Consider the following 19,058-nt stretch of genomic DNA (forward strand, 5'->3'; position numbering starts at 1 on the left):
AACATTCCACCAGCACCTACACTGTGAATTATTTCAGTCCACCTTACAACAGACCTATCAGACGTGACAGTTATTAGGCCCATGTCACTACGGAGAAGAATGAGGAATGGAGAAGTTGGACTCTCCATCATCACAAAGCTGGTAACAGATCCAAGACTCAAACCCAGGCTGTCTGGCTACATCACGCTGCCTCCCAAAAGGGTTGTAATGACCCCTTGCAATTTAAGCATTTTTAGCATTTTATATGCTAAAAAAAAATGAACAAGACCTGTTTTTATCCTTACAGAAGTCTCCTGAGGCCAGGAAGTTATCCCTAAATGACACATTGGAGACAGAAGGTAAAGGAGGAGGATGACTTGTCCACGGTCACCTAGCAATCAGAGGCAGAGCCTCTTGGTACTCTGCCCACATGTCCTCTTCCTGTCCCCACAATGCCTGGCTCTCCTGCAGCTCCTAGCCTAGTTACCTAGGCAGCAAAGTAGCACTTGGTTAATCCCCTGCCTGCAAATTGGCCACTCAGCCATGCACCCTGAGGTCTCAGATACATTCTACTCACAGCCACCAACTCCCTAGGGAAATAAAGGGCCAGAGAGAGAAGGGAATTAAGAAAGAAAGATGATGCTCAGGGTGCAAAACTAACAGACATCTCTGATGCACCCTTTCCTTCAATTTCCTATGCCTACCAGTCCTCAAACCCTAGAGACAATAATAATAGATGCCCATTTTGCCGATGAGGTTGAGTGGTCTCCTCGCTGTCCTGCCTCCCCTATCACACCTATCCTTTTCTCTCCTGACTATTAGGATAACCTCCTTACCGGCATCTTTTCTTCCCCTCCTCTTGCTGCTCCAATTCTGTCCGCATGGGATGCAGGGCTATGCCTCCTGGATCACTTCTGATCATGGCCCCCTCCTCCTCAAAGACTTCCAATAGCTCCCAGCTACTTACAAAGACAAATCCCAACCTGCTCTTCAGTCCCTCCATGATTTGGCCACAAACCACATTTTCAGCCTTATCTTTACTACTTATATATGAGCTCCAGTCACAGTAGTACTCCAGAAAAAGAACCCAAGAAAGTTCTATGTACACACTTCTCATGATGACTTCTCTGCTGGAACCCTTTGCCTATTTAAGGCTGTACTCAGATGCCACCCATCATGGAAATTTCTCCCCCTCCCCTCTTGGTCTCAATCTCTATGCTACCCCCATCACCCACTAGTATTGTATTCTGTATCCTAAAATATGTTTGACAATGTCTGCCCCATGGTCTCCGGCAAAAGTCAACCTGCTCTTACCATACGATCAAGCAATTCCACTCCTTGGTATTGACCCAAAGGAGTTGAAAAGTGATGTCCACACAAAAATCTTCACACCCATGTTTATAGCAACTTTATTTATAATTGCCAAAAGTTGGAAGCAACCAAGATGTCCCTCAGTAGGTGATGAATAAATAAACTGTGGAACGGCCAGACAGTGGAATATTATTCAATGCTAAAAAGAAATGAGCTACCAAGCCGTGAAAATACATGGAGGAACCTAAGTAAAAGAAGCCAATATTAAAAGGCTACGTACCGTATGAGCTCGACTACGTGACACTGTGGAAAAGGTAAAACTATGGAGACAGTAAAAAGATCAGCGGTTGGCAGGGGTTAGTGGAGAGGGATGAACAGGCAGAGCACAGAGGATTTTTAGGGCCGTGAAGCTACTCTTCGTGATATTTATAATGGTGGATACATGGCATTACACATTTGTCCAAAACTGCAGACTGTACAACACCAAGCGTGAACCCCATTGTAAACTATGGACTTTGGGTGATGCTGACGTGTCCGTGCAGGTTCATCAGTTGTAACAAACGTACCCCTCTGGTGGATGATGGTGATAGTGAGGGAGGCTGTGCACGTGTGGGGAAGGGGGGATATGGGAACTCTCTGTACCTCCCCTCAATTTTGCTGTGAACCTAACTCCTCTAAAAAATAAAGTCTATTTTTTTTTAATGTCTGCTCGTGCATGATAAGCCCCTTAAGAGAATGAGGCATGCCTTCTGCTCCTGTACACCCTTCATGGCCTAGCCCTCCCACCATCACAGCAGGTGCTGATAAATGTTTGTTGAATTGAATTAAATTGAGAGGTCATCTGGGGGGAAAGAGCTAGAACTTTACCATGATTTGGACTCTGAGACGACAGGGAAGTTGAAGGACCAGTGACCTCTCTCTTCAGAACTCAATTATCTGCATAAGAACAAACATCTCTGATATCTAGCTATTAATTTGCTCACAATCATCTCGGCCTCCAAAGTTCACAAATGTCTCTTTCAATTTCTCAGCCACATCGTTCATAGGAAATGAGATTCTCCCCTCATTCACCGCATCACAGTAACCCTTGCACCATCTCCCTTCCCCACCCTACCCCCCAAATCTTCTCCCACATTCTTATTCTTTTCTGTTTGCCACAATGAACCCCCTGGGCATCAAAATGCCCGTCATCACAGCTTTCTTGGGGCCTGTTAGGGGACCCATCATTTCCTGCTCAGCTTCCTAAATCAATAGCTGAGGACCACAGGTCTTACTGGCAGCCTGAGTCAAAGGAATCTATTCTAATTAATCCTCCACACGAAAATGATGGCCTTCAGCCATCTTGCAGGCAGAAGCCAACAAACCTGGAGTGAAAGGAAAATAAAATGCAGGCCTGGCTTCCTATGAAATCAATACAACCTGACTCTGAGCTCTGTTCTGGGTCACACAGAAGGGGCAGCAAGTGTGGCCGAGATCACTGGAGAGGTCCCTGACCATGAATCTGACAGCTGGGGTGCAGGAGCTAAGGACCCCCATTGTACCACAGACCCCAGAGGATGAAGGCCCTTTGATACACATTCATTCATGATTAACAGTGATTTACAAAATTCAAATGCTTCCATGTGCTTGATATGACAGTATCTTGAATATGCAGGAAATGGGCAAATCTGAGAGTGAATGAGACAAGAGAAGAGAAAATTCACATCGTTATTGAGGTTATTCTGCAACAAGGCAGTTGGACAGTCCAATGTTCAGTGACCAGCACATCACACAATTTCAGGGATGGCTCAGCCAGTCCCTGATGGGGAGTGATGTGGGCCACCTAGCAGGTCATGGCCAAGGAAGGCTTGGGAGGGTGGCAGTGCCCACAGTCAGGGAGAAGCGATGCTCTTCTTCCAGATGACCCACTGCAAAGTAGAAAGACTGTGACATGAGTTGGAGCCCACGCCTGGCTTTAAGTCCACTTCTTTCTACCTGCATGACTTTAAGCAAGTTACTCAGCTTCTCTGAGTTTATTTCCTCATCTGGAAAATGGGATAAACAGTAACAGTACTTAGTTAACCAGCTTGTTGTGAAACTGTCTTCATGGTGGGATGGTGTGTGAAATACTAAATGATGTGATTTTTCCCCTTCATCCTTCTAAGTCCAAGATCCTCCCTTACCCACTGAGTGGGTCGGAACAATTAGGTCAAGACTATCCCAAGAATGAGAAGTTTCACAAAAGAACTCAAGGACAAAGAGAGCAAAATTTCTCACTTTGGACTTTGTTTCAAGTATAATACAGGAAAGGCTAGGAAGAAAGCCAACACACACACACACACACACACACACACACACACACACATGGACGCACACCCATTCTTCCACTCTACCACTATGCTTATAGAATTTTCCACCCTTAGGGGGAAGAGAACAGTTGAAGGAAAAATGAGAAACCTCACACACTAATAATAGGCCCTGTGCCCCATCATGGCCATCCTCGTCCCACTTTCCAATTTCTTCTGGGGTTCTGGGAGTATGGCAACCCATCCTATCAAACCCTATGCCATTCTGCGAGTAGAGAAACAAGAGGGCCCCATAGGGTCAAGGACAGAGAGGACCAAGTGATGGCCCAGTGCAGTGCCACCAGCCAAGCAACACTGGTGCTGGGGACCAAAGCCCAGGTCAGGACAAGTGTCCCTCTCTGAGCCACCTCTCAGCCTCAACTCCAAGGGAAAGGAAGGAGAGGGGGAGAATCCTGAGTTTACCCCCATGAGACCCAAATAACTAAAATGACTGAGTTCTGCTGGAAGTGAAAAGAATATATAATCTGCCTTCCGATGGAATGGAGCTCTAGAAGGAAAGTAGATTCAGTTTTGGGAAAATAAAGTTATGTTTTGATAACCTGAGTCCATGACATATATACCTATATATTTACAGACATACATATATATTAACAGTAATAATAATAATAACTGACATAATATAACAACTACATTTATTGAGTGCTTCCGTGTGCCAGGACTGTTCTCACGGCTTTATAGAGATTACATCTTTTATCTCTCACAATAATAGGCATATGGGTTCAATATTATTGTCCTCTTTGGATGGGTAAACTAAGCACAGACAGGTTAGATAACTTGATACCTACCTAGCCCAAGGTTACAACACAGGAGTGGAGGAGCCAGAACTTAAACTCAGGCCATCTGACGGCAGAGCCCATGTTCCTGATCACTTTTGCTCTCTTGCTTCTACCTTGAGCATTCAACACCTTACAGCACGTTTACTTATAATTTATTGAGTGCTGACTATGACTTGGGCACTATGCTAAAAACTTTACTCTGATATTTATACTCTTTATAATAATCCCAGGAGAGACATGTTGTTATTTTCACCTTTCTAAAGTTGAGGAAACTGGGACTCTGAACCTGACTCTGTCTGGCTCCAAATGTGTGCTCTCGACGCTTTCCTATACAACCTCCACGGAAACACAAAGACAGGGCTTGGTTCACTGCCAGCTTCAGAGCAAGGGCTTCACATGTGTAGCTGCCAATATTTGGGTCATGATGGTGAGGATGAGATATGGGTTCCTAACAGCCCCAAGTCCAAAAGTGGGGACCAGAGGAAAGGGCTCTGTAAGCATTGGGGTCCAATCTCACCAAGGAAAGGCCTGGAAAATACTAGATGGGTATCCAATCATGCATAGATTCCCAAGGAAAGACTGAGGTCCTGGCAGATGGGGTGAGTCCTGGGTGAAGAGGGAATATTGGATTCAGAGGCAACACAAGGGTCTATTGCCAACGAGGAATCATGGCATCGTGGGCCCAAAGTTTCTAGCTACAGTGCAACCCCGACAATTCAGGACGGTGGTTATTCTGAGTCTGAAAGCAGAGGACATCACTGAGCTTCACTCTACAGACAGGGAATTTGAGGTTCAGAGAATATGAGTCATGAACACAGTCACACAGCTGATAAGTGGCAGAACCAAGGACGCAAACTTGGTGTGCGCTGTCTCCAAATTCTATGCTTTTCCTCACCACTGCATTTATCCCAAGCGAGGTAAACGCCACTTGGGGTTTGACTCCCAGGAAAGAAGGGAGAGCAAAGATACACTTTGCCAATCTCCTGTTGGCAGTCCTATAATCAGCAAATATTTTCAATTGTCTAGGCTTGCCCACCCCTCTCCCAGTCCAGAGCATACTGACATCAGACCGCAGACCTCTCCCCGGCAAGGGATTAGTTAAAGAAATAAAGTCCCATTTCACAAGCTGCTAAATCCTATTTGAACAGCCTTGCCAGGGATTTCCTGGGCTTAATTACCTGCTAGCGCTGGACAGTGGGGAAGTTGCTGGGCTATGACTTTGTTTTTCCCTGTCCTTCTCCCTTAGTGCGATTCCACTCCTAGGTACACCCCCCAGGGTTTACACAAGAATGCTCACTGCAGTAGGGCTCATAGTGGCAAAAAAAAAACAAAGCAAAAAGTAAAATCTGTCAATAGGAGATAGAGAAAAAAAACAGTATATACCACAGTTAAAACAAATGTACTAGAACTATGTATACCAACGTGAATAAATCTCAAAAATACATTCAGTGAAGAAAGCAAACGGCAAAAGAATATGCACGGTGCGAATATTTCTATACAGTTCTAAAACATAGAAGGTAATGCCAGACACTTTACAGAGACTCGAACATGCAGAAAATTCATAAAGTCGTGCTTGAAAATGACAGTCACTCTATTTAAGATGGTGGTAAACTTCAGAGAAGAGAAAGGGGAAATAAGATTAAGAAGAGGTTCCTTCTCTATATGGGGAGGGGGAAGGGTAAGCTGTGACAAAGTGAGAGAGTGAAATGGACATATATACACCACCAAACGTAAACTAGATAGCTAGTGGGAAGCAGCCGCATAGCACAGGGAGATCAGCTCCGTGCTTTGTGACCGCCTGGAGGGGTGGGATAGGGAGGGTGGGAGGCAGATGCAAGAGGGAAGAGATACGGGAACATACGTATATGTATAACTGATTCACTTTGTTATACCGCAGAAACTAACACACCATTGTAAAGTAATTATGCTCCAATAAAGATGTTAAAAAAAAATCATAATGGAAAAGAATATGAAAAAGAATATATATATATATATATATATATATATAGCTGTTACTTTGCTGTACAGCAGAACTTAAATACAACATTGTAAATCAACTATACTTCAATTAAAAAATTTAAAAAAAAAAAGAACAGGTTCCTGGAGTAGTTTAAATCTATTTGTAACTTTTTACTCCTTTTTTTAAAAAATCTGAAGAAGGCAAAATATTAAAATCTGTTCAAGTTGGATTATAGGTACATAAGTGTTCATAATACATGATCATATTTACATTTGAAATCCATCATTACAAAAAAGTTTTTTAAAAGAATAATTGAACCTTTAAGTATTATAGTATGAAGTTGGACTCTAGTCTGAAAGCAATGAAAGTTTCTATGCTGATAAAGATGTGATCAGACAGCCTGGTGGAGGAAAGGAGATAATCCTAGCATGGAGTTATGAAGGCCTGGTCTAGTGCAATAGCACAGTGAGGACAGAAAGAGCCAAGGAGTCAGAACCCAAATCTCCCAGTAGTGCTGGAAGGTGAAAGCATTACCTAGACTAGTCCTTCTCATCCCCTGTCCCTGCCTCTGAGAAATCCACCCTCCTCCTCACACCATTCCAACCATTCACTCCCACTGAGAGCTGCCAATCATGGTTTGCTTCCCAAGGGTGGGCATGGGAGTCAAGCTGGCCAAGTAATGGTACCCCACCACCAAGGCCTATCATGATTGGTCCAAGAATGGACAATGACCCAAAGCTCAGCCAATCCTTTTCCTGGAATGCCTTCTTCATTGGGAACCAAAAGAAGATGGTAGAGCTTGAAAGAGATGGGTGGGTGTAGAGCTCTTTGTGGCCACGATCCCTGACCAAGAGAAAAGCTAGTCAAGACTTGGAGAGAATGAAGCCATGCTGCAGGGAGCAGCAGTGATAAGAGATTTCGAAGCCGTAGTGAGCTCCTGGCTCCAGGTGCCGCATTCTATAGCCCTGCCCTATGTGTGTGTGAGCAGCGGTGGCTTCCACAGTATCCTTCTGGATCAGTTCTGCTGGGTGACTTTGGACATTGATCCTGGCTGCACAGCCTCCTGGTCTTCTGGTGCTCTGAACACTCTGAGCTACCCCAAAACCATTTAATAACTCCCTTCAGTGTCTAAACGAGCAAGGGTTGGTTTCTGTTGTTTGCAACCAAGAACCCTGATGCCGACATGTAGTGTAACCACTGTTCTCCCAGGAGACGCCAGGAAGAGAACATCTCAAAATGGTGCCACATGTAAGGACTAAACCAACTGGGGCTTGGAATAATCAGGATCTCACTGTTTCCATGCTGGACTTTTATTCCCGGAGAGCAAGCCGCCCCTTCCAAGAAATGATCTTAACACAATCGACCCTTCACAGAACATCTAGCATCCTGTTGCCATTCAAGCAGGCAAAATGTTAACATTCACAAAAGCCATTCATGCCCATTATGTCATTTCATCCTCTGAGTAATCCCAGGCAGAGACTATGAGTCTCATTTAATTGAGGAGGAAGCTGAATTTTGGAGAAATGACACACCCGATTCACACAGCAACTTAGCAACTGTGCCTGGAACAGAATTAGGCTCCTTAACGCCAGCCTGACACACCAAAAAGGAAATAAAACTAAAGAGCTAGGAAACAACATTAACTAACACTTCCACGGTGCTAGCTATATGCCAGATAATATCCTCAGTGCTTTTCACACACTTAATCCTTCTTGCAATCCTGTGAGGTTACTACTAGTGTGGCCCCCATTTTACAGATGAGGGAACAGAGGCACAGAGAGGTTAAGGTACTTGTCTGAGGTCACACAGCAGGTAAGTGGCAGAGCTAGGGTTCAAACCAGGAGTCTGGTTCCAGAGTCCAGGCTCTTAATCACTACATGAAATAGGATGGGAGGAGTGGTCTTTCTGGGGTCCAGGTACCTTAGCCTCTACTCCTTAAAGTGAAGGGAAGGTCTAGAAGGCCTGGCTGTGAAGGCACCCACACCACCCCACAGCTTAGGCTGATCTAAATGCAGGTACCTCACCCTAAAAACCTGGAAGGGAGGTGCACTAACAGAGCAGGTGCTGAATTGCAGAAAAGTTAAATATGGAACAGGAGCATGGGAGGCTGCAATAAGAGCGAGGAGGGTAAAAACCAACTTCAAAACAGAGCCCCAGACAATGATTTGAAGAGAAAAACCAATATATGTGCTATCACATAATAATTATAGCAACGCCTTCCATCTACCTCACCCTTTCCTTTCAAGGAGGCCAAAGAAGTTCACAATTGTTATTACAATTCTTCATTCTTGAGGCCTGGGACCAGCTGAGGATGGCTGAGGGCTTTCTTGTTATACGCAGGGCAAAGGGAAGCACTGAGAGGTCAATGCAGAAATCACAGAGCAGCGAAGTAGCTATCAAAGCCAACCGTCTGGGCTTGAGAGCAGATAGGCAAAAGCCAATACACTGAAAATCAATTCAGCAAAGGACTGATTCACACAAAGCTGTCAGACAAAGACTGAAGCTCACACTAAGAGAATCAGCCACTGCCATTTTACCTCCAGGGTGTGGGCACAAGGAGCAGATAGATATAGGGGGACAAGCAGGAACCGAGACATGCGCAGAGGACAGGGCGCAGGACTGGGGAATAAGTGACAAGTGAAAGAGTCAGTGAAGTGCTCACCAGAGCAAGTCTACCCATTCACAGAAAAAGCCCCAAGCAAGCCAAGATACAATATCCTCAGCTCGACAATGAATTCTCCATCTGGTAAATCGATCATTCAACAAAATGGTTTTCATCCAACTGGTCTGGGGGTCTTGCAGGGGACCCTCCTGCAGTACAGTGAGCAGCCAAGAATTGTGTCTCTAACCAACACTTCTCTCTCCCCTCTACCTTCACCTTAGACAATAGGTACCCAGTCCCCTCCCCCCACCAAACTAGCTGTCTGGAAGTGACCTGATCGTTGCCATCACCTCTTTCTAATGTTTTTTCCTCTTTTTATTCATTTTACACCCAGCCAGATGGGGTTATCCATTCCTCCCCAAACTATCTCTACAACCTCCCTCTAAACCTTTGCTTAAGTTGTTCCTTGGACTGGAATGACCCCTCCTATCCTCTTGGATAACTGATCCATTTCAGTGTGCAAACTACAAGTCACCAGGGAATTACACTGTGGTGATGGCTGTACAACTTTGTAAATATCCTAATAATTGTTGAATTGTTCATTAAAAATGGGTGAGTTTTACAATATGTAAATTATAGCTCAATAAAGCTTTTTTTAAGTCACCCAAGGGACATGTATTAGAAATGCATTTTTCCATTTCCTACCCCTAGAAATTCTGATTCAGTAAAAGTATATGAAAAAATATGCTTTTTTAAAAATAATCAGGCCATGGGATTCCAACATCTGGGGAACTCACTCTCGGAAACACTGATCTGCATGGAGATTCAGATCAAAAGGCCCCTCCTCCCTGAAGCCCTGCCAGCCATAAGTAAGCACTCCCTTCTCTAAACCTCATGGTAACTCTCTAAATAAACTTAGTCTGCCTTGTAGTACAGGTTTCTGTAGACAGATATTATCTTCTACTAACATCTGGAAAGTCAGGAACGTGTCTTCCCTTGACATCCTTTGTTTATGTGGTTCATTCCACAGATTACAGGTCAGACTATGCATGTTGTTATAAACTATGAGAACAGTGGGTAAGGATGCTTAGAGGGATCAACAGTTGGTTTGATGGAGGATGAGTGAAAGGATGATAGATAGATGGACAGATGAATTGGATGGATGACTGAGTAATGGGAGATGAAGTACCATGAATGATGGTTAGAGAAATGAATGGGTGGCTAAACAAATGCATAAAAGAAAAAAAGGATGGAGTCATTTACTCTAAAATGTGAATGTGAGTCCCACTGTTTCCTCTGCAAGACTAATGGGGTCAGGGGAATACAATTCCACTGCACACACCTAAGCATAGGGGGCATCACTGATTACACGAGAGAGCACTGGACTGGCGATCCGATGACCTGGTCAAGGGCCCACTTTCTCCACTATCTCCAAGTGTGCCCTCATCCAAGTCATTTTCATCTCTGAGTTTCAATTGTCTCACCAATAAACGGGCACTCTTCCCCCTATTCTGCTGCCCCACCACGTAATTTTGAAGATCACACTGGCTAATGAAGGTGAAAGCTGTATGACAGCACTGTCTTATGAGAATTTCTAAGGGACACAGGGAAATAAAAAAAAAATTTTAAACATATTCAGATGATACTTGATATTTCTACAGGCGGCCAAAAGAAACAGCTTCATACAAACCAAATTTTGTTGCACAGTTAGAGCTCCTCATACCTTGCTTCTGAAATGGAAGTAAGACCCACATTCCACTTGGGTGTAAATTTTTAAAATAAAATAGGTTTGAGTCAGAAAGAATTGGTTTCAATCCAGGCCCCAAAATTTATTAGCTATGTAACTTTGAACAAATTAATTTTTTTTTTTTTTTTGGCCATGCCACGTGGCTTGTGGGATCTTAGTTCCCCAACCAGGGATTGAACCTGGGCCCTCAGGAGCGGGAGTGCAGAGTCCTAACCACTGGATTGCCAGGGAATTTCCTAATTATTTTTTCCTAGCCTATAAAGTGGGCATAATAACATCTGCCTCACTGAATTGAGAAAATTAGGTAAGCAATATTTATAAAGCGTCAAACACTACGCCTTACACAAAGCCCAAAAGCACCACAGAAAGTGTTCTGTGTTTGCTCTCGTCTCCTTCAATGGAAACGGGAGTCTTACTGAGCATGTCGTCAAGGAACAGGTAGAAGCAGCCCCCCGTTTTGCCACTTCACATTTCTCCCTGATCTGCATCTTCAACCCTGTTTAGAGAGACTCTCAGCTCTCTCCACCTTTCTTGAACCAGCTTTCTCATTCCAAGATTCTACTTGTATCCAAAACAGACAAAAGCAACAAATGCATGGATTGCTCATTTATCAAACATTTGTTACACATCAAATTCACCAAATACCTGTGATTGAGCATCTACTCTCGTGTGTCCAGAGTGGTGCTGGGATCCAGGCTAGGGTCATTTTAGCACATGGGACTTTGACGCATAGCAATTCCTTTAAGACTAGATCTCATGGAAGGCATCTTAACTAGAAAGCAAAGAATCACCAACTCTACACACACAGCTGGCTTACCCTTTGGCTAAGGATTCACAGAAACAAGCCATGAAACTAGATTATGTAAGCCTCTTCCACGGAAGAAGAAAAATATTGATGTTAATGCTTCAAATATATAACAGAAAGCACTGGACTGGCAGTCTGGAATCCTGGGTTCTCATCTTGGACCAACTGTTAATAGCCATGTGACTTGCAGCAAGTCCCTTCTCCTCTCTAGACCTCAGGTTTCTCATCTACAAAATAGGAAGATAGACTCCTTAATGCTCTGGATAGCATTAACTCTTGAAGTGGGTAGATTAGTGCCTCTCCACCAAAAATTCATGTTCACTTGGAACCTGTGAGTGTGACCTTATTTGGAAATGGGATTTTTGTAGATATAATCAAGTTAAGATATCTTGATAGTCAATCGAGATGACAGTGGGCCCTAATCCAGTGGCTGGTATCCTTATAAAAAGAGGCAGACAGAGCTTCCCTGGTGGCACAGTGGTTGAGAGTCCAGCCTGCCGATGCAGGGGACACGGATTCGTGCCCCAGTCCAGGAAGATCCCACATGCCGCAGAGCGGCTGGGCCCGTGAGCCATGGCCACTGAGCCTGCGCGTCCGGAGCCTGTGCTCCGCAACGGGAGAGGCCACAACAGTGAGAGGCCCGCATACCGCAAAAAAAAAAAAAAGAGGCAGACACACAGGGAAGAAGCCATGTGAAGAGAGAGACACAGATCAGATGATTCATCTGCAAGCCAAAGAACAACAAGGATGGCCAGAAACCAAAAGAAACAGGAAGAGGCAAGGAAGGATTCTTCGCTATAGGGCTGTCAGAGAGAATATAGCTCTACTGACACCTTGGTGCTGAACTTCCAGTCTCCAGAACTGTGAAAAGAAAAACTTTTATTGTTTTAAGCCAGCTGGTTTGTGGTGCTTTGTAATGGCAGCCTTAGGAAGCCAATACACATCTCCTCAAACTGCATGCTAACTCCAACTTATTGGCAGTATCTTCTTGGAGGGGTGTGTTGAGGGGGCTTCTGAGGCTGCACAGGATACAGGGATTAACTCCTGATGTCTTTCCTACAGAGAGAAGGGTGTAGTGACCTTGGTTTTGCCATCTTTCAGCTAGATAATCATTATGATACCTTTATGCTCAGATAACATACGATTCTATAACCCTAAATCCGTACACCCTACCAGGTGTAAAAGCACTGTGAAAGGGGGAAATGTCTTCCCCCAAACCATGGCCTCCAAATCCCCCTGGATAGCACCAGCCCCCCTCTGCTCCAGAGACAGCCTGGAGTCTGTCACCCTCCTAGCTTTGCCTTCACCGGGTCTGATCTAAGATCAAACTGTCAAAGACCTGAATGGGTTTCCCAACTGGCACTACCTGAGCATTATGACTGGAAGTGACCTTGATTTACAGCAGTGTAATGGTTGAGAAAGAAAAAACCCTGAGTGGAGTGGAAGCCACAGAAGTGCTGAGGCTTCCCTGAGAAGGGTTCAGAGAAGCCAGTCTCCTGGAGCCGTTTTGTTTTTTGAAACTATGACAACATTGGTTTATTTTTGTTTTTTTATTTTATTTTATTTTATTTTATTTATTTATTTTTGGCTGCATTGGGTCTTCGTTGCTGTGCGCAGGCTTCCTCTAGTTGTGGCGAGCGGGGGCTACTCTTCACTACAGTGCGCAGGCGTCTCATTGCTGTGGCCTCTCTTGTTGTGGAGCACAGGCTCTAGGCGCGTGGGCTTCAGTATTTGTGGCATGTGGGCTCCGTAGTTGTGGCTCGTGGGCTCTAGAGCACAGGCTCAGTAGTTGCGGCGCACAGACTTAGTTGCTCCGCGGCACGCGGGATCTTCCTGGACCAGGGCTTAAACCCGTGTCCCCTGAAATGGCAGGCGGATTCTTAACCACTGCGCCACCAGGGAAGTCCCTCCTGGAACCTTTTATGGGCATGCAGATCAGACCAGCGAAGCTCACTCAGGTACACACACCATTCATGCCTCTCCTCTGCCCTACTGCTCCTGACACCATGGTTAGAACATGCTAGACAGCACCCGGGATGCAAAGATAAGGGTCTCAGTGATAGTGCTTTGCAGTCAAGGTTTGAGTCGAGTGCCTCCTTCACCCAAAGCAACTCAGTCTTTGGAACCTGGTCTTCCTCGAGCACAGCCCAGTCTGCTGAGTGTTCCACTCACCCACATGCCCTAGGAAGCTGGAAGTTCGTTAATACCCAGAAATAAACTCAAAATGGTTTAAAGACCGAAGTGTAAACCAGACACCATAAAACTCTTAGAAGAAAACATAGGCAGAATGCTCTATGACATAAATCACAGCAAGATCCTTTTTGACCAACCTCCTAGAGAAATGGAAATAAAAACAAAAATAAACAAATGGGACCTAATGAAACCTCAAAGCTTTTGCACAGCAAAGGAAACCATAAACAAGACCAAAAGACAACCCTCAGAATGGGAGAAAATATTTGCAAGTGAAGCAACTGACAAAGGATTAATCTCCAAAATTTATAAGCAGCTCATGCAGCTCAATAACCAAAAAACAAACAACCCAATCCAAAAATGGGCAGAAGACCTAAATAGACATTTCTCCAAAGAAGATATACAGATTGCCAGCAAACACATGAAAGAATGCTCAACATCACTAATCATTAGAGAAATGCAAATCAAAACTACAATGAGATATCATCTCACACCAGTCAGAATGGCCATCATCAAAAAATCTAGAAACAATAAATGCTGGAGAGGGTGTGGAGAAAAGGGAACACTCTTGCACTGTTGGTGGGAATGTAAATGTAAAAACAACCTAAGTGTCCATCATCGGATGAATGGATAAAGAAGATGTGGCACATATATACAATGGAATATTACTCAGCCATAAAAAGAAACGCAATTGAGCTATTTGTAATGAGGTGGATAGACCTAGAGTCTGTCATACAGAGTGAAGTAAGTCAGAAAGAGAAAGACAAATACCGTATGCTAACACATATATATGGAATTTAAGAAAAAAAATGTCATGAAGAACCTAGCAGTAAGACAGGAATAAAGACACAGACCTACTAGAGAATGGACTTGAGGATATGGGGAGGGGGAAGGGTAAGCTGTGACAAAGCGAGAGAGAGGCATGGACATATATACACTACAAAACGTAAGGTAGATAGCTAGTGGGAAGCAGCCGCATAGCACAAGGAGATCAGCTCCGTGCTTTGTGACCGCCTGGAGGGGTGGGATAGGGAGGGTGGGAGGGAGGGAGGGAGACGCAGGAGGGAAGAGATATGGGAACATATGTATATATATAAATGATTCACTTTGTTATAAAGCAGAAACTAACACACCATTGTAAAGCAATTATACTCCAATAAAGATGTAAAAAAAAAAAAGAAAAGAAATGAAGCTGCAGGGTTGTGGAGAGCTCGTGAGCACTGTCAAGGGTCACCCCCTCCCTGGTGCCTGTCTCTGGCCCAGCACACAGCCAGATGGGCCCAAGGGAGGCAGCCCACGCACAGCTGGCGGCCGCCTGCTCACGTAAGTTCTCTCAGCCCCCGGGGTCAGGTCGGGAACTAGGGCCTTTCTTCCTGGGGAACTTAGGTCCCTCTGCACTCCCAGCAATGATACTTCCTGCCACCGAAGCACCAAACTCTCTCCAAACAAAGCCCTCTTCCCTGTTCTCTTTTGTCTACCTTGACAAAAAGCCCTGCCAACAAATTTGCCTTGGCTTCAAGTCCTGCTCAGTCCCACAACCATCCTCACAGCCAGGCTCCTGAGCCCCTGGGGCAACGCCCTCACTGCCTCCCAGCCTCCTCCTGTGCCGCTCTCCACTCCAAGCTCCCGTGGCAGCCAGAGCTATCTCTGCAAAACTTAGCTCTGATTTTGTCACACGCCTAGTCAAAATCGTTCAGTGGCTTTCGGATAAAGACCACAATGCCACCGTGAACAAGGATGGCTCCCCCATACCATCCCATTGAAAAACCTGAATAGTATAAAAATGAATTGCTTGAAAAGTGAATAAACAGACATTTAAAATACAAGATTTAACAGACATAAAATCACTAGAAGATTGCAAGGAAAGCTCACTCTCCATTCTGTGCCTGTCTTGTCACAGATCTGTAAATAAGAGTTTGGCTGCAGTCCTGGTGCACAGACCACGCTGAGTAGCACTGGGCACCTAGACTCAGCCACATCTACCCTCCCTCCTCCCCTGACCCGTGACACCTCCAGCCTCATCCCACAGGAGTCAGCTCCTCTCTCCCTTTACAGCTGTCGTACTCACCGACCTCTGGTACCTGCTACCCGCTTTCTGATGCCTCGTGGCTTGTTAACACACCATTCCCTCCAGCTGGAACGCTCCCTTTTCCTCATGCCCCATCCATTTAGTTTCAACTCATCCTTCAGGTTTGAGCTCACATTTATGTCTTCAGGAAAGCCTGCTCTGACCACCACCCCCTATGCGCGCGCGCACACACACACGCGCGCGCGCGCGCGCACACACACACACACACACACACACACACACACACACACACACTCCATCTCCCCCAACCCAGTCTGGGTAAGTCCCTATCACTTGCTCTCACAGATCCCATTCCTTCACACAGTTACCTCGGTTTCTATTTATTCATCCAGTAGAATGATCATTTGCTTAAGATCTGCCTTGCTCTCTACTCCACAAGCACCAAGAGGAAGGGCCGTCCCTCTCGGCTCTCCCCACACTCCTGGCACGTTGCACAGGGCTTGGGCCCCTCAGAAGAGTCAACAACAGTTTGGAGAATGTAAACATGACATGACTGCATGGCCTCTGAATCGTCAGCACCCTTCTTTTCCTCCAAACGGTGCAGCTCCTTCAACTTGAAGCGGCCCACATTCATGCCAAGGTTTCATTTCTACGAACATCTTCCTTTGGTTCTTCGTGTGTGTTTGGCGCCCCCCTGCATCCCACTGAGTTCACGTACCCTGAGCCTCCTCCCTGCCCATCAGTTATCACTTCTGTACGCTGCTCTATTTACAGTGTTCGCATTCTTGAAAAAAACATTCACATTACTATTAATTCTGCATTCCAAGCAGCAAATCACTTAGATACATGTTTTGCCAGATGAGGCTCTGGCCACATCTCCCAATCACACATGCCTTCTCAGACAGGCACTCGTAGAGGGCACAACTGCACGCAATGTGATGAATCCTTAATGGCAGTGTTCCAAGCAGCAAAAGCAGTGGAGAGCCCTCTGGTGGAGAGGGCTATCCAAGGTAGCTTCTCTGTTTGCTTTGAGTCCTAATACAGAGGCAAAGACCTATACCTCAAGAGACACTGCTTCTAGGGACTTCCCTGGTGGCACAGTGGTTAAGAATCTGCCTGCCAACGCAGGGGACATGGGTTAGATCCCTGGTCTGGGAAGATCCCACATGCTGTGGAGCAACTAAGCCCGTGCACCACAACTACTGAGCCTGCACTCTAGAGCCCACGAGCCACAGCTACTGAGCCCGCGTGCCACAACTACTGAAGCCCGTGCCCCTAGAGCCCGTGCTCCACAACAAGAGAAGCCACCGCAATGAGAATCCCGCACGCCACAACAAAGAGTAGCCCCGGCTTGCCACAACTAAAGAGAGCCTGGGCACAGCAAAAAAGACCCAATGCAGCCAAAAATAAATAAATAAAATGAATTAATTTTTTAAAAAAATGAGACACTGCTTCTAAGAGCTTATCTTGCTTCACCTGAAACAGCCATAGCTACAGGAATAAGAACCCAAACCAAGAGAACCACAACCTGGACGCAACTAGTAATTTGCTATGAGTCTCGGCTAAGATCACTTCCCCTCTCTGGGCCTTGTTTTCCCATCCATAAGATGAGATTGGTCTAACGGTCTCTAAACCCCTAATTAAGACGTTTCACAAATCTGCAGAATACTATGATTTTCACATACTAGAGCTCAGCGTCATCTCTAATCATTTTATTGATTTATTCAGTAGATATTCATTGAGCCTCTACTCAGATATATTTAGGGCTGGGGTTTGACAGATGAAGACTGACACGATGCCTGTCCTTCTGGGCTAGGAGAGGAAGCAGATGCTAAGTAAATAATTAATTATTGTAATTAAGGCTATAAAGGAAGAGAGGGATTTCATGAGAGCCAATGGCGTGAGGTTCCATTAGACTGTAGAGGATGAGGGACAGCTGTCAGAGGAGATGATCTTGAGCTGAGAAACAGTTTTTACATGTGTGTGAAGCCAAAGAGTTACCAAACCATCTCATTTAGCCACATGATTCCTGGAAGGTGACAAGGGCAAGTATCAAAGAACTCTGTTCCTTGGCCTCCAGGGTCTGCTTTGCCCCACGCCCCAGACCAGCCCCTGCCACACCACACCTCCCCCAGGGCAGCAAAACCTTCCTTCACTGCTTCTGTCATGGGTTCCATTTTCACATCTTCATCTGCATCTTCCTCCCTCTCCCCGAAGGAAGCCCTGTGAGGGGAGGGAACATGTCTGTTTTGCATACCACAGTGCTTCCAGCCTGACCACAGTGCCTGGTGCATATCAGGTGTTCAGAGCTCGGCTGGATGAGTGAATGAATCCCCACGTCACAGATGAGGAACCTGAAGTCCAGCGATGGGGAATGTTTGCCCCAGCTCCTAAGTTAGCATATAACAAAGATGGGTCTCAAATCCAGCCTAAGGTTGGGAAGGGAGGTGTATTCCAAGCATCCCAGTCCGCCCTCCCTCAATCAGAACAGAGTCCTTTTACCTGTTGTATAGTTTGACTCACTAACCAAGAGTTCATTATAAAGAAAGGGTTATGTTCTTCAGTAAGACTTCAATACTGCGGCCCTACCCGCAAGCTGGTTCTCACGCAGAATCCATCACCCCCTACCCTACGGATATCCAAGTCAGGGGATACGGGTGCTGCCCCAAAAGGAAGATTCAGGCCTATCCGCTCTGCTCAGAGTTAGCTCTCATCCGTGGCTGACCAGGAGACCCAGGGACATGAGCGGGGGGCCTGAGCTGGAGACAGCAGAATAGCTTGTGTGTTTTGCCTAATGAAGAAGCCAGCACTGGTAACATCCACCTGGTGGCTCCGGACCTGGGGAATGAAGCTACAAAGTCAACAGGAGCTGCTTCCCCCAGGCACCAGAGGGATCCTTCGAGAAGGGAATAGTGGCTAAGAACAGATGTCAGTCTTGGTTCTCAGCACAACCAGTGAACCAGCCTTTCCTGGACACCTTCTATGATCCCAGATATTGCGGCAGAGCGGGGGACAGATATGAGGAGATGCCAGGAAGCAAAAGCCTGCTGCCAGGGCTGGGAGAAACCTGGAAGGGACCCAGGCACAGGGCACCAGGCAGAGTGTCAGTTTTCACAACCAAACTCTAGAGCAGGTGGGGGACTAGGTGCTGAGTCACACCACTTTGGGCCACGGGCTGCCCTTCCACCCAAACCTGAGAGTGAGCTTAGCCCTGAGGAGGGGGGTGGAGCAGAGATCAAAGGGGATTTTTCAGGGTTGAGGGTAGGGCCGTCTTAATTACTGATGTATCCCTCATACCTGGTACAATACTTGGC

The sequence above is a fragment of the Orcinus orca genome, chromosome 3 (genome assembly GCF_937001465.1).
Source record: "Orcinus orca chromosome 3, mOrcOrc1.1, whole genome shotgun sequence".
In the NCBI taxonomy this organism is placed as follows: domain Eukaryota; kingdom Metazoa; phylum Chordata; class Mammalia; order Artiodactyla; family Delphinidae; genus Orcinus; species Orcinus orca.